This window comes from Xyrauchen texanus, chromosome 25, assembly GCF_025860055.1.
Source record: "Xyrauchen texanus isolate HMW12.3.18 chromosome 25, RBS_HiC_50CHRs, whole genome shotgun sequence".
NCBI lineage: Eukaryota > Metazoa > Chordata > Actinopteri > Cypriniformes > Catostomidae > Xyrauchen > Xyrauchen texanus.
The window spans coordinates 1,868,530-1,884,484 of record NC_068300.1 but is presented as its reverse complement, the minus strand read 5'-3'; the positions used below and the strand labels follow the sequence as shown (position 1 = coordinate 1,884,484).

General features: G+C 38.3%; 3 protein-coding genes across 14 annotated transcripts in view; all 3 read left to right on the top strand.

Annotated features, from left to right (window-relative positions):
- The window catches only part of LOC127618565 (gastrula zinc finger protein XlCGF26.1-like), a 105,400-nt gene that overhangs the window by 83,796 nt on the left and 5,649 nt on the right, over positions 1–15,955 (top strand). The window contains exon 1 of one of the 12 annotated variants that reach the window (XM_052091097.1): positions 12,047–12,149. The exons of 10 other annotated variants lie outside the window; for them this stretch is intronic. The gene's annotated coding sequence lies outside the window, so the exon portion shown is untranslated. Of the gene's footprint in view, positions 1–12,046; positions 12,150–14,826; positions 15,717–15,955 lie in introns of those variants that run through there. One more of the 12 variants, XM_052091102.1, reaches the window with a different exon arrangement.
- Positions 12,083–15,955, top strand: part of LOC127618578 (gastrula zinc finger protein XlCGF26.1-like) — a 105,066-nt gene continuing 101,193 nt past the window's right edge. Inside the window, exon 1 of the mRNA XM_052091127.1 lies at positions 12,083–12,149. The gene's annotated coding sequence lies outside the window, so the exon portion shown is untranslated. The remainder of the gene's footprint in view (positions 12,150–15,955) is intronic.
- Positions 12,084–15,955, top strand: part of LOC127618570 (gastrula zinc finger protein XlCGF26.1-like) — a 47,076-nt gene continuing 43,204 nt past the window's right edge. Inside the window, exon 1 of the mRNA XM_052091113.1 lies at positions 12,084–12,149. The gene's annotated coding sequence lies outside the window, so the exon portion shown is untranslated. The remainder of the gene's footprint in view (positions 12,150–15,955) is intronic.

Below are 15,955 nucleotides of genomic sequence, written 5' to 3'. Positions count from 1 at the left end.
GTCATCGTAGGTGCATGTCCACTGTGAGAGACATAATCTAAAAAAAAAAATCCAGAAATCACAATGTATGATTTTTTAACTATTTATTTGTATGATACAGCTGCAAATAAGTATTTGAACACCTGAGAAAATCAATGTTAATATTTGGTACAGTAGCCTTTGTTTGCAATTACAGAGGTCAAACGTTTCCTGTAGTTTTTCACCAGGTTTGCACACACTGCAGGAGGGATTTTGGCCCACTCCTCCACACAGATCTTCTCTAGATCAGTCAGGTTTCTGGGCTGTCGCTGAGAAACACGGAGTTTGAGCTCCCTCCAAAGATTCTCTATTGGGTTTAGGTCTGGAGACTTGCTAGGCCACGCCAGAACCTTGATATGCTTCTTACAGAGCCACTCCTTGGTTATCCTGGCTGTGTGCTTCGGGTCATTGTCATGTTGGAAGACCCAGCCTCGACCCATCTTCAATGCTCTAACTGAGGGAAGGAGGTTGTTCCCCAAAATCTCGTAATACATGGCCCCGGTCATCCTCTCCTTAATACAGTGCAGTCAGCCCTGTCCCATGTGCAGAAAAACACCCCCAAAGCATGATGCTACCACCCCCATGCTTCACAGTAGGGATGGTGTTCTTGGGATGGTACTCATCATTCTTCTTCCTCCAAACACGGTTAGTGGAATTATGACCAAAAAGTTCTATTTTGGTCTCATCTGACCACATGACTTTCTCCCATGACTCCTCTGGATCATCCAAATGGTCATTGGCAAACTTAAGACGGGCCTTGACATGTGCTGGTTTAAGCAGGGGAACCTTCTGTGCCATGCATGATTTCAAACCATGACGTCTTAGTGTATTACCAACAGTAACCTTGGAAACGGTGATCCCAGCTCTTTTCAGGTCATTGACCAGCTCCTCCCGTGTAGTTCGGGCTGATTTCTCACCTTTCTTAGGATCATTGAGACCCCACGAGGTGAGATCTTGCATGGGGCCCCAGTCCGAGGGAGATTGACAGTCATGTTTAGCTTCTTCCATTTTCTAATGATTGCTCCAACAGTGGACCTTTTTTCACCAAGCTGCTTGGCAATTTCCCCGTAGCCCTTTCCAGCCTTGTGGAGGTGTACAATTTTGTCTCTAGTGTCTTTGGACAGCTCTTTGGTCTTGGCCATGTTAGTAGTTGGATTCTTACTGATTGTATGGGGTGGACAGGTGTCTTTATGCAGCTAACGACCTCAAACAGGTGCATCTAATTTAGGATAATAAATGGAGTGGAGGTGGACATTTTAAAGGCAGACTAACAGGTCTTTGAGGGTCAGAATTCTAGCTGATTGACAAATAAATAGATAAAAAATCATATATTGTGATTTCTGGATTTTGTTTTTTATATTATGTCTCTCACAGTGGACATGCACCTACGATGACAATTTCAGACCCCTCCATGATTTCCAAGTGGGAGAACTTGCAAAATAGCAGGGTGTTCAAATACTTATTTTCCTCACTGTATGTCACCGAAGTCTTTTAAATTATGATGGTTGTGGACTGTCAGACTCTGTTTCCTTTAAACTACCTCTTTCTGCATTTTCTATCTTTAAAATTCCAACTGTTGATGAGAGATCCCCTTTTATTTGGAAATACAGACCTGTCAGCTTGGTCCTCTTCCAACATATTTAGTTAAAGTAAGTTTTCTTCTCTTGGCTCTCAACGAAGGCGGTCACATTTTGTCACCCTCTCCCTCCCCTTACCTTCCCTGCTTTGCTCCTCTCGTCACATCTAGTCTACTGTCTTGTACTTTGAGAGACTCTCTCAGCACTGCTCTCCAAACTAAGACATCATGGATTTGATCAACTGGTCTCTCAACACCATCTTCTCGACGAGAAGCTTGGGTTCGGGGGAACCTGACTGCCCTGACGGAACGTTTGCAGCTGGCTACACGATGGACGCGTGGGAGAGGTGGCGGGTCGTGTGTCTGGCGGCTCTTTCCGTGGAGGACGTTGAAGATATCTACCTATTCGGTACCATGATAACAGGTCTTCTGCTGATTGGATTAGGCATTGCCCTGGTTTATCGGGGAGTTAAGAAGACGGTGACAGCTGTCCAAAGCCTCACAAGGCTGCCCGTCATGATTGAAACAGTGGGCAGAGCTGTCTGCACTCAGACTGGGTCTATGAACCAAAATACGGATAACATCATGGTGAAGCTCACAGCTTTTCAAAGGCAAATGGATCGTTTCAGAGACCAAAATGGACCAGATGAATAGCCGTGTAAATCAGAAGCTGCTTCTCGCCTCAAGACCAAACAATCCCAATCTTATCTGTTTCGCCGCCCTCAACCAGCACTGGCCTTGGCCAAGGCAGCTGATGGATCAACAACTCCCCGGAAGAGCACTGCAGTGAACCACTCTGCGTTCCTTCCCGACTCCCCAGACACCTGGTGATTGTTGACTATGTCTGGGACCTGATCAAGGTTGTCTCCATGGCAACTTGCTGTGTATCGCTATGACAACCCTGCGGACTGAGGCACCTAGATTAGATGCTGGCATAGCGACTCTCCAGGCCTACACACACATGAACTCTTACATATATGTACAGATATGCAATCATCTGCCCGATACCCTATCCCTTGCCTTCGCCGCTTTGTACCCCCAGTCTGACAGGCGGGTCTGTGACCAGCGCCGAAAAATGGCTGCAGGACCGGATGGCTGCTTGCCTGTGCTGGGCCACCTCCACCCCCAATCCCTTCCCCTGTTGCAAGTCTTGTTCATGTTGTAGAGTGTACTGATTATGTGCTAATGTTGCTGAGGTGTTTTTTTTTCTGTTCCCACACTGTACTTCTTAAGGAGCATAGTCTGGGGGCTGCCTTTTTTTTTTTTTTTCCTCCACCTCTCCTCCATGTCATGCTGTATTTCTTTCTAATTCCCTGTCTTCCTGTCCTGTCTACCCCCTTGTCATATGTATGTTTGTATGGACAGGTCGATGGCCAATTTCACTGGGTTACTATGTGACAATAAAGGACTACTACATCTTTGTCTTCTTTAATCACCGAGATCGTTCATTCTTCACTGTCCTCTGGTTTGGTTCCTATATCATTCAAAACTGCTTCAATGACCCCAATACTCAAGAAACCAGGGCCGATCCTACAAATTTTGATAATTGTTGTCCTATTTCAGATTTACCGTTTATTTCATAAATTTGTTTGGAAAGGAGTGTTGCAGTTCAGATTCATGATTGTCTTTGAGCTAATAATTTGTTTGAACAATTTCAATTGGGTTTACTTCCACATCATAGTACGAAAACTGCACTTGTCAAAATGACTAATGATCTGCTGTTGGCTGCAGATTCTGGTCAGCTGTCAATACGCATTCTTCTTGATCTGAGTGCGGCCTTTGATACGATCTCCCATAAAATCCTCCTAGACAGGCTGGACTCAGTTGGAATTACGGACACCCCCTGTCTTGGTTTCGATCGTATCTTTCTGGTCGCACTCAGTTCATACAACTCATACATTTTAGATCTAAATCATCAAGTTATCACTGGCGTTCCACAAGGCTCAGTGTTGGGCCCTCTTCTATTTCTTATTTACTGCCCCTTTGTCATATATTTTGGAAACATGGTGTCAATTTTAACTGCCAAGCCGATGATACCCAGTTATACTTGTCTTCCAAACACACTTCTTTCCTTCCTCCAGCTTTTTATCTGAAATTAAAAACTGGTTCTCATCTAATTTTCTCAAATTAAATTGTGGAAAAACGACATTCTCCTTGGAAGAACCACATCTATTTTTGGCAGAAACTGATTTTCGACCGTGACTATCGATCAGTCCACTGCTTCTCCTTCACCACAGGCTAAGAGTCTGGGTGTTGTCCTTGATAGCACCGTATCCTTTGAAGCTCATGTTAATAACTAACTTCATTTATGTAATATTAATCATCTTCGTCCCTCTCTCACATTGAACAGTACTACCATTCTTATTCATGCACTGGTTACATCACATTTTGATTACTGCAATGCTATCCTCTTTGGTCTTCCTTCCAAACTTCTTCATAAACTTCAGCAGGACCAGAACTCAGCTGCACGAATAATTTCTAGAACCCCCTCTAACACGTTTCACCTGTTCTTCAACATTTGCTTCTGGTTAAGCACCGAATTGATTTAAAAATCTTGCTTTTCATACAAGGCTTTAAATAATCTTACTACCTCATATCTCTCTGATTTTTTTCATACCTGAACACCTACTCGTACCCTCAGATCTGATCACTGTTATACAGCCCCTTACTAATGGTATTCCCTTCCTCTGGACATTTATAACAGTGAGTCATCATACTTTTAAATCTCGTCTTAAAACACCTTTTTAAACAGGCTTTTTTGTAATTTTGCATGCAATGAGTTCATACTTTGTATCTTCCAATGTTTAATTGCATATCATAGTATTGTTTGTTTAATGTTGTTATTGTTGATTCTTTTAAGGATGGCTTATTTGTGTTCTGTTTGTAAGGTGACCTTGAGTGTCGTGAAAGGTGCCTATAAATAAAATTCATTATTATTACTATCTCCATTTATCTCGGATTAGCTTTTGTTGATGTCATTAGTCTTGGGGTTTACATACTTTTTCCAAACTACACTTTGAATAGTTGAATGATGAATTCAATATGAACAAGAACGATACAATACTTTGTGTGTTATTAGTTAAAATAGATTGTGTTTGTTCATTATTTTAACTTAGATGATGGTCTAACCAGATTTTAAGACAATGTTATTCATAGACCATATAACGAAGTGCTGAACTATAAACTTTGAAGAAGGATTTGATATCATTGAGTCTCTGTGTCATTTCTTTCTTCCCTCATCTGAGCCGCATCGAGACGGGGATTGCAGATCAAGAAAATAAATTAAATACATTGAATGACAAAATGATCTAACACTTATTAATGCATTACACCAACACTGGACAGAACTTCACCAATAATTAATCAAACTGGACTAAATTATAAACTTGAGTTGAGCCACAGACAGACAGAAAGTGTAAATAAACCTGTTCTTGAGTGTTTTAGTTGATTTGTTTACCTCTTGAATATGACCAGTAATCCCAAATATGCATTTAAACAAACTCGAGGAAAGCAGAAGATCGTTTTTTGTGCCCCTCTCTCACCGAACATTGAACTCATTTACAATCAGCCGCTGATTTAAAGAGATCATCGATCAGAAATTAATCATAATATTCTCAGATTTCTGTGTTTCTCCTGAAACTGATTATTTTTAAGCGTCAGTCACAGAACAAAGTGCCATAATGAGATACAAAAGATTATTTTACAGAGATTAAAACGCCTAAGAGAGAAAAATATCAATTAAAAATCAATATAAATCTCACAAATGATGTTGAACACTTACCGAAATGAGTTCTTCTGCTGTTTTCTGGAGGTTTGCAAAACAACTTCTGGTGTATTTCCGCCACCAACTGGACTGGAGTGTTGATGCGCTTGAGAACAAATATCTGCATCTGATTAATCAGCCAATAGAACTCATCATGTGAAGAAGTCTGTTCTAACAAATGACTATGGAAAGGGTGGATTAAACTTTATCGATTTCTGTACTCTTAATAATACTTTTAAAGTAAATTGGTTGAAACATTTCTTTAAAAACCCTAATTCTATTTGGAATGTCATACCATGTCATATGCTGTCAAAACTGGGTGGGTTGAGCTATTTTTTAACCTGTAATTATAATATTGATAAAGTCCCGATAAAAATGTCAGCCTTTCACCGCCAGGCCTTCCTTTCATGGTCTCTTATTTTCAAACACAACTTTTCACCCAACAAATATTACATATGGAACAACAAAGACATATTGTTTAAACACAAATCTTTATTTATTGATTACTGGTTTAATAATAACATTATTTTTGTTGACCAATTATTTAACAGGGATGGTTGTCTTTACTCTTACAATGAGTTTCTAGAAGAATACAAAATTCCTGTGTCTCCTGGAGATTATGCCAAAGTCTTTAGAGCAATTTCTTCTGGTGTTTGCATGTTATATAGAGCTCAACCAAGATTGGACACACAACAAATAACTTTGTTATCGCTGACTAACACTTCAGTTGGCAAGATTTGTTTTTCTTGTAACAATGGTAAGAACAATAAACTAATTAGATCCCTGTTCAAAACAGATATTATCACAGTCCCATATGTGGTTCAATACTGGAATAAATTTGTGCAAAACATTGACTGGAAGAAGGTCTGGCTCTTACCCAACCGATATTTGCTGACCAACAAAATTAGAGAAATATCGTTTAAAATAATTAATAAGTTTTACCCGTCTAATGATCATATTGTTAAAAAATGTAAAAAAAAAAAGACATTGATGTAATGTGCACTTTCTGTTCTAAGAGTATTGAAACAGTTACAAAAATAAATAAAAAAAAATCTGATTAATCAGCCCTGATCATCTTCTTCTTCTTCTTTTCTTGTGTTGTTTAATGGCGGTTGACAAGCCAACATGTGGTGTTTTACCGCCACCAACTGGACAGGAGTGTTGATGTGCTTGAGAACAAATATCTACATCTGGTTTTTTTTTTGGTTTTTTTATCAATGCTTAGCACAATACACAAATAATAACAGATAATAGAATACAAAAACAATACCAAAAAAAAAATATATAACAATGGGGGAATGATATACATTAAACATATTGATACATTATAAGAATTACATGACACTGAAAAAAGGAAAAGAATTACAAACAGATAATGTTTTTAAGGCTTTTTGTTCTCAGACAACTTAATTGAAAATAGATATTTTTCAAGTTCTTTAAGAAATATAAGAAAGAGAGGTTTGGCTCTGATCTATTATTGTTTTTATTGGGAGAAGCAAAGCACAATTTGCCAACAGGAGTATTGACCAAACTCAGAGAGACTGGAAAAAGAGAGTGAGTTCCTCTCAATAAAGCAAGAGCACCTGATGGGATTGAACCCATAACTATTGAAAATTCTTTGGGAGAAACAGGAAATTGAAAATGATCTAGAAATTACTTATATGAAAACAACAGCCCTTGAGAATTGATTAATTGACTGACTAACAAGATATCTTTATCAAACCAATTCTGAAAAAATATAGATTTATTCTTGTATAAAATATTACAGTTATTCCAAATAAAATATTTATGAGGTGAAAAGTTGTGCTTAAATATCAAAGACGAAGCCAAAAGTGACTGCTTATGAAAAGCAGATAATATTGCTGGTCATTTTTCAGTTTTGTAGTTACATAACAGAAGAAAATCCAGACCGCCAAACTGAGAAAAACCATAATTAGGAATAAAGTTCCATAAAGACACTGGGTTCTTTTTAAACTGTTTTATCCAATTCATTTTAAAGGTATAATTTAAAGTACTAAAATCCAAAATGTTTAGACCACCCTTTTCACTAATATTCATCACAACGGATTTTCTAATATAATGAATTGAGTTTTTCCACAAAAACTTAAAGAGTATCTGGTCAATAATTTTACCGGGCTTTGACTCCAAATGAACAGATTGAGCAGCATAGATAAGCCTTGAGAGGCCTTCAGCCTTCGTAAGAAGTACCCTGCCTCTCAGGGAGAGATCTCTTTGTAGCCACTGGTTAAATCTCTTCTGAATTTTATCCGTAAGGGGTTGAAAATTAAAAATGCATCTTTCTTTTTGGTACTTCACTATATAAACTCCTAGATAACAAACCCTTTCTTTCACAGGAATACCGTGAATAAAGGAGTCATTGCAGTTTTTTATGGTCAAAAGCTCACATTTTTGAACATTTAAATGCAACCCAGAGGCTTTGGAAAAAAAATCAATAACACTTATTGCCAAAGGGATCTGCATAGCATCCCTAAGAAAGAGGGTCGTGTCATCAGCAAGCTGACTGATGATCACCTCTCTTTCAGCTATAGCTACTCCTTTCAGATTGCTGGTTTTTATGTGAACACAGAGAAGCTGAGCAGCGAGAAGAAAAAGGTAAGGTGAAATGGGGCAGCCCTGCCTTATTCCCCTTGAAATTTCGAAACGATGGGTTGCGCCATGATTTAGGATAACAGAACTACTGCCATTTGTGTATAAAGTTCTTATGGCACTACAGAAGAAATCTCCAAATCCAAATTTTTCAAGACACTGAAAAATAAACCCATGCTCTATAGAGTCGAAAGCTTTGCAAAAATCCAAAAAAAGAACAAAACTATCATCAGAAACTAGACTAGAATAATCTAAGATATCTAAAACTAAACGTATATTATTTGATATGTGTCTATTACTGATGAATCCAGATTGAGCCTCATCTATTATAGAACTGAGCACATGTTTTATTCTTTTGGAAAGTATGTGAGCCAAAATCTTATAATCATTATTTAATAAACTTATTGGGCACCAATTGTCAATAAAGAGCACATCTTTGTTCTGTTTAGGAATGAGGGAAATTATTCCTTGAGTCATACTGGAAGGAAGTTTGTGATTTTTAATACTATCGATAAACACTTCCAAAAGAAAAGGGGCAAGAATATCTGAGAATTGTTGGTAGAATTCTGCTGTAATGCCGTCATTGCCAGGTGACTTGTTACATTTGAGATGTTTTATGGCATCAGCTACCTCTTCTAATATTATATCCTGATCCCAAAAATCTTTTTCTATAGCACTTATTGAATTTACACTTTCTAAGGAGTTTAAGAAGAGAGTGGCAGTATCAGCACAATAGCTGGATTTGTAAAGGTTGGCAAAAAAGTTATGACAAAAGTGGGAAATAGTTTGACAATCATCCGTAACATGACCATTGATACTCAGGTGGTGAATTGTGTTACGTTTACCCCGCTGTCTTTCAAGGTTGAAAAAATATGAAGAGTTTTGTTCACCTTTTTCTAACCACTTAACTCTTGACCTGACAAATGCCCCTTCTGCTTTACGTTCATAGATCTCATCTAATTTATATTGTAGACTAGTCAATCGCAATCTCTCCTCAGGTGAGAGCTTGTCAGGAGATATACCATAGAAAGAGAGGTGATTTCAGACGCAATTTCTCCTCTGAAATTCTATTTACTTTAGAAAGCAAAGCACCAAAGGACCTTAGATATTTACCAACTTCATATTTTAAAAGTTCCCAATATCTACCAAAGGCTTCTTCCTTTTTTGCCAAATCCCAATGTACAGAAATCATTTTTGTAAGTTCTAATTTAACTGAATCGTGTCTTAAGTGAGAATTGTTCATTTTCCAAAAAGAACTAAAATGTGGCGCTACAAAAGAGGAAAATCTAATATTTATAAAAACAGCCTTGTGGTCTGTTAAGGGAGTAACAAGAATATTTACTAAAACATTCTCCTTTGAAATGTTACTTGAGACCAACCAAAAATCTATGCGAGACTGCGTCGTACCATTTTTATTACTCCAGGTCTAAGTATTCTGATTTGGGTGCATCTCCCTCCAAACATCAACCAAATTGTATTTTTGCATAAAGTTTTTCAAAGTATTACTGGATGATCCCGACTGCTTAGGAGGCCATCTGTCGACCATGTCATTTAAAGTAATATTAAAATCACCACCCACCAGTAAAAACGCCTGTGGATACTTCTGAAACCAGATTGAGATTCTATCTTCTAAAGACTCAAAAAGTTTATCATTTTCTGTATTAAGGTTGTATCCATAAATATTAACCAACATAAAAAATAAATTGTTCCAAGAAATAAGTAAACACAAAAAATGACCAAAAGGGTCTGAAAATGCCTCCAAAACATTTCCAGAAAAAGTGTTCTTTAACGATGTTACCCCTGCAGATCTCTCAGAACCATGAGCAAACCACAGATCATTATTCCACTGTGATCTCCAGAATTTTGCATCATTAGCAGCAGAATGTGACTCTTGAAAAAAGACGAAATCAGTTTGAAGTTGTTTCACGAATAAGAATAAAGCTTTCCTTTTAACAATGTCTCTCAACCCCCTAGTATTAAGAGAAACGAGTGATAAAGACATAAAATTAGAACAAAACAAATAGTACAGAAGAACAAATTGTCATCCAGTAACTTATATAATCAACTTATATCGCTTATCCGAGCGACATCACTTATAACAGTAACAAAAAAAAAGCCTTTGAAAAGTCTGTAACAGACTATGTGCGCTAAACCAGCCACTTTAAGTAAACAGCAACTTAAAGCATTGCTGTAGTCTTTAGACTAAAGGGAAAAAACTTGAGAACCATCACGTGTTTGAGAAAAGAAAAAAAAAGGATATTAAAGACAAACGGATTCATATCTTAATTTCTCCTTCACCGTGAATAAATGCACGAGCTCCCGCAAAAAAAAGCTGTTTTCCCTGCATCCCGAGCCTGTTTCACCAATGGCCACAGCTTTGAGCGCCTCTCACGATCACCTTTTGAGAAGTCTTCCTTGAAGAGAAGTCCATTAGCTTGGAGAAAGGCAGAAGACTTAGCCCGCTTCCAGATTTCATTTCTTATCACTCGCGATGTAAACTGAAGAATAATGGGTCGTGGACGGGAGTCAGCTGCGCTCTTCTTGCCCAGTCGATGTGCGATGTCAATCGTTTCCGAGAGCCGCCCTGAGTCTTCAGGTAAAACAGCTTTGCAGATTTTGATGGCCTGCAGACGCACATTTTCATCTTTATCTTCTGCAACACCATATAACCTTAGATTCCATCATCTGGAGTAAGATTCCATCTCATCCATTCGCTGTTCAAGCCTTTCGACTGGCTTTTCCAAGGCAAGCATGCGACCCTCCATCTTGCACATCTTATTCTCCATCTCTTTAATTTCAGCAAAAGCAGTGTCAACTTTCTTACTCAGCTCATCAATTCTCTCAGTGTTGCCACTCACCAACTTTTCAATGCAATCAGACCTTTCGTTGATAAGTTGGGAAAGTGTACCGATAACATCAGCATTGGAGGAAGCGGTCTTAACGGACTTCATTGTTTTCTTCTTCGCAGCAGGTGATTCACTCGGGGTCACCGGTAACTTCGGAAATTCCTTCTCATCCATAATCATCTCCTCTAGGAGGACATTCCCTTCAGCACAGCTTTGACTGTAGTCGTGATCACTCCCAAGCTGCATGTCGCTAGTGCTGTCTTTCGACGAAGAATTTAAATGTCGGTTTCTTTTCTTCCCACCCATCCAAAGTGACGTTAAAACTCACTTAAGATGGTAAGCTAACAAAACAATACTCTAAATCAAAAACTGCAGTCTCCAAAACCGAATTAGGCTAACATATTAGACTTTTGTGATGCAGAGCTCAACAAAAAGCGTCAGTTCAGGTGGCCATCTTGGTCCCCCCTCTCTACATCTGATTTATAAGCCCTGATCTTATCTTCTTCTTCTTCTTGTGTTGTTAATGGCGGTTGACAAGCCAACATGTGGTGTTTTACCGCCACCAACTGGACTGGAGTGTGAAACATAAATACGATTTTAATATTTAAATATAAATATATTTTTATAAAATCCTATTTTCCTAAGATAATTAAGCATTTCTCTTAGTATTTTTAACTGTCCTGAGAACAATTCAATAGGTTTGGTAAGGTGAAATAGTTTGAATCTATATTTCTCAATGTATTTAATAAATGCATTTACTTGAAAAATAATTGCACACATTAGCTGTCAACCAATCAGAATCAAGCATTCAACAGACCCATGGTATAACTAATTTTATGGAGATGTGTCACAAAAATAAAAGTTTGCCTTTTGTGTTCAACAGAAGAGATGAAGTAATACAGGTTTAGAACAAAATGAGGGTGAGTAAATGATGACAGAAGTTTACTTCTGGGGTGAACTATTCTCTTAAATGTAGTTTTACAAGTGCTGTTGAATGTTTTCTGCTAAACTGTGTAGAGGATGAAAGAGATTCTTAGACATATTTATTTCCTGTATAATGCTGTAAAATAGTTTAAAGTATATAATGCATTTTAAAGTGAGACAACAGGGCTGATAAATCAGATGTAGATTAGATGTAGAAGCGCATCAACACTCCAGTCCAGTTGGTGGCGGTAATACACCATATGTTGGCTTGTAAACCGCCATTAAACAACACAAGAAGAAGAAGAACAGCGCTGATAAATCAGATATTTGTTCTCAAGCGCATCAACACTCCAGTCCAGTTGGTGGAAGTTGTTGTTTTGAAAACCTCCAGAAAACACAAGAAGAACTCATTTCGGTAAGTGTTGTGAGGTTTATATTTATTTTGATCTATATTTTCTGTGCATGTTGTACATTTTTCTCTCTTTGGCGTTTTAATGACCGTGCAAAAAGCTTATCATCGACGCATTATTTTAGGAGAAATGAACAGAAATATGCGAGTTATATGATTAATTTCGGACATATGAGCTCTTTAAATCCAGCGGCTGACTGTAAATGAGTTGAAAGAAGGCGATAATGTGCTATATTAGGGAAGAATGAGCACAGACGGATGGGTTAAAAGTATTTTCCCTTCAAAAACTAAATTGATGCACGTTTGTTATAAAAAGGCGGGACACTTTGTGAAGTTCTTTCGTTTGCACTGTTCACGAGACTTTGTTGGACTTTTACATTTACATAGCCAGGTATAATGATACTAGTTTAATATACAAACACTTAAGAAGCAGTTGTCTATTTACACTTTCGTCTGTCTGTGGTTAAACTCAAATACTTCTAGTTTATTCTTGTGTTTGTTTTTTTAATTCCATTCGTCGTAACGTTGTGACCACGTGTTTACTGACTACAGTTCGGTGTGTGCGCATGCGCCTCATTTGATCTCTAAAGAAAATGTAAACACTATCTAGTTTTGTTCGACATACAGCAAGTACAGTGTTTTAGAAAGTAATATAAATGTATATTATGTAATAAATAAATGCATTGTAATAAAATGTAATGTGCGGTGGCACACCCTTGTAAAAAGATTCTTTAAATTTGAAATTAATTAGTTCAGTGCCAGGTAGATTTAGTCTACCACATTCAATGGTTTAGGCCGGATAGCTCAAAGGCCACCAGTTACACACAAAATAAAAGATATATTAAACCCATACAAAAACATTACCAAAGGGGTTCGAAGTAAATATTTATATTCTTCGTCTTTTACAAAACAAACAGAAGTAGTAACATTTCACACTGAATGAAGGTTGTGTGGTGTAGGTTCACATTAATGATTAGTCCAAGATTTCGAAAAGAGTCCACAAATGCAAATTAGTACCGCAAGAGCACGCACATTTACATTCAAATGCAGATCGTCATTCTCAAAAACATAATCATGTAACCAAACAACAACAAAAACAAAAGCGCACACACTGTGCGTGGATTGACTGAGCTCGTATGTGTATGTGTGTGTGTGTTAGTACCGCAAGAGCACGCACATTTACATTCAAATGCAGATCGCCGAGATCGCCATTCTCAAAAACATAATCATGTAACAAAACAAAAGCGCACGCACTGTGCGTGGATTGAGTGAGCTCGTATGTGTGTGTGTGTGTGTGTGTGTGTGCAGTCGTGTGGAGGTGTATGGTGTGGGCGTGTATAATGTTATGTTCATCAGTCACTGTCGTGAATGCACACCCCCACAGTTGAGGATTTCAGGGCTTGAGTTTGGTGTGAGTACCTGAGACGGCAAGGCTTTAGGGACGATCAACGCGTGGCAGTTGATATCAGAAAGGTTCCAAAGATACGCGGCAAGAAAAACCCTCTTTGGCTCGTTCTCTCGCCGTTGACCAACTTGAAAACAGCGTGCGCTGCAGACGCTCCACACAGGTGATCCGAGTCAACCAGCTTCACCCGTAACATTCCTTCCACACATAACTCTTAGTAGCAAGAGGAAGATTCAAGCATGAACGAAGATAACTTGAGCTATGACTGCTGACTGTTCCACTTCTGCCTTCTCGTTTACCGAACTCCCTTTATTTCCTTTCCGCTTCCTTTTTATACCCGTTGCTTCATCCTCTGTCTGTCTCCTGATTGGTTAGTCTCATTCATTCATACAATAATTAAAGTGCGGTTCATCCCGAAATCATCACAGTGCTTAAAACAAAAGCTTATATGCAATACCTCCGCAACCACCTCTGGAAAATCAACTTCCCTTCTTATCACGGCTGCTAATGGTTCCAGGGCAGGACCGAACAATAAAGGGGATAGAGGGCAACCCTGGTGGGTGCTCCTATCCATCTAATAAAAGTATTCCCGAACCAGTATATTTCCAGAATCTTAAAAATAAACGCATTCTACCATATCAAATGCCTTTTCGGCGTCAAGTGATTTGGCAGCGACCGGAGTCTGATCATTCTCCACTGACAACATAATATTGATGAAACACCTAATGTTATCAGAAGAGCTACGGCCCAGAATAAACCCTGCCTGATGTATATGTACAAGAGATGTCATAACTTTACTTAAACGGTTGGAGAACATTTTTGACAATATTTTTACGTCTAGCTGGATCAGGGACATTGGACTGTAACTCTTACATTCGCTTGGATCTTTGACCTTTTTAAGAATATGACTTGTGTCCAGGCTTGTGTCATGATTGGTGGAAGATTTCCATTCCTTAATGATTCCATATAAACTTCTAACAAAAGTGGAGCCAGTTAAACTATAAAGATCAAGATAGAATTATTAATATCAATGGCTGAGGTAAACCACTCTTGTAACAAACTCGGAGAATTTTATTTCCATCACCGTAATTCATCGACGTATTACAGCGAGATCCTCCAAGTCAGCTACAACCTTTGTCAGCATCACCGACATGCTGGACAGTTGATGCTGAATTTCACCGGCCGCGCCATCCAAAATGATCCCCGGTCTGCAGACCCATCAGAGGTTTCATCTTGAACACGTGTCTTTTAATGTCTCCAGAGCCCGGGGATTTTGACTTCTTTGTATAATTTCACCAAATTATAACATGAAAATAATTTTAAAAATGTGCAAAGTGCGCAGAGCTGTCACTCACCTGTCTACTCCTCATATGGTGTCACGTGACCTCAAATTTATTTATTTTTAATGTAATATATGCATTTGTTTTTTGAGCCTTTACGTCAAAGAAAAATATCTATCCCTGTGGGATAGACAATAAAGAATCAGATTACTGCACATGCACCTCACTTTGATTTGTATTGGATGCTGTGGTAAAGGTCAAAGGGAGAAAAAAACAAGACAACCCAACTAAAATCAATGTTTGGCCAAGAATCTAAAATCAACCTTGGTAGCTGCAGATAACTGGAACTTAAAGTTAGTTCACCCAAAACTTCTCTCATAATTTACATCCCATTAGCAATCGCAGATATGTATGACTTTCGTTCTTCGTTCTATCAACACAATTTGGCTATTTTTGGTCTTACTATGAAAATAAATGGGTGCCGTAAGGCTGCTGGCTGTTTGACGGTCAAAGTCATATTTAGGCAGCATAAAAGTAATCCACATGACTCCAGACAATCAATTAATGTATTTAATAATGTTATTAATGGATTGGTTCAAATTTTTCTTCCATCAATTTGAAAAATCCAACCAAATCTGCCAAGTATCCTGTATTGCATATGTGTATCTAGTCATGTCAAGGTGTACCGGCCCATGGGCCTCTCAGTTCTTAATCCATCCTTGGTCTTATGGACAGAGAACCATTAACTGGATTCTTCAAAAAGGCTTCGAGTCCCCACACAGTGACCACGTTTACATGGACTCCAGAAAGCGGGCTATTGCGAGAAAGCAGTTCCAGTATACATGATCTGTATAAGCAGCGTACTCCTGTATACATGCAGCTCAGTCAGTAAGCAGCTTTCTCCACAGCAATGTAATTTCCCCACAACACTGTTGTGAATAACAAACATGATAACTGGGGAAGATTTCAGTATTTTATTATCTGTTGCTTTGCTTTATTTTCAGATATTCCAGAGTTATTTCTGTGTTTGTTTCCTTGCCTTTCTATCTTGACCTCTAGTGGAATTGCGCTTCAATAGTGGGGTTTCCCTTTACGTAAAACTCATATTTTACAGCGGTGTTTATAAA